Here is a 786-nt window from a genome sequence, read left to right on the forward strand (position 1 = left end):
TCAGTGCGCAAAGAAGCATGGCATTGGTGATAACATGCCAAAATCACTGTCAACACCGTACGTCATTATGCTTTTGAGTACTATCATGCCTGTCTTGCAGAATAGATGTATTGTAAATGATATAAAAAATTGTGGGGAATTGGTTAGAACCATCCCACTCCTCTGCTGAGCGGCAAGGTATAGTTCGTAGTTAAATGAAGATAGAGAAGATTGTGAATTATAAAGATATACGTAGAACCAAAAAATGTAAATATTACTACTACCAGAATGACGAAATATGCCAGGATATATATTGTGCGTAGGGACGAAAATATTATCGTCTGAATTTTTTCATACTTCATTAGCTCTTCCTCGAAAAGATTATTCAGCGTCCGATGATAATTTATCAGAGAATCACGATTTGTCATGAAGATTGTCACCTTAAAAACAGTCCAGAGGTACATATCTTTTTACTGTGCAAGAATTACTCAAAGATTGACAAAGTATCTTTAATTAAACGATTTTCAATTTGTAATATTCGAAATTTCTTTCTCTTCGAAACACGTTACAAAAGAATATTTGTTGAAATGATGTTTATAAAAAGATTAATCACCAGCTAAATATTTTTCTTTTTTACAAATTGTTTCTGTTGCAAGTTTTTATTTTATTCAATTTTATATAAATACATTTTTTAAGAAATGTTAACATATATACGTATAAATAAATGTAAAGAATTTATTTTTTAAATTAGTCGAAAAATGTAATTTTGCAATCTGTGTGATTCTATGAAATTTAATGCATATATAT

General features: G+C 29.3%; 1 pseudogene; it reads right to left on the reverse strand.

The window, feature by feature from the left end:
- LOC108693186 overlaps nt 1–786 on the reverse strand; it is a 4,858-nt pseudogene continuing 4,072 nt past the window's right edge.

The sequence above is a fragment of the Atta colombica genome, unplaced genomic scaffold, assembly GCF_001594045.1.
Source record: "Atta colombica isolate Treedump-2 unplaced genomic scaffold, Acol1.0 scaffold89, whole genome shotgun sequence".
Classification (NCBI taxonomy): Eukaryota; Metazoa; Arthropoda; class Insecta; order Hymenoptera; family Formicidae; genus Atta; species Atta colombica.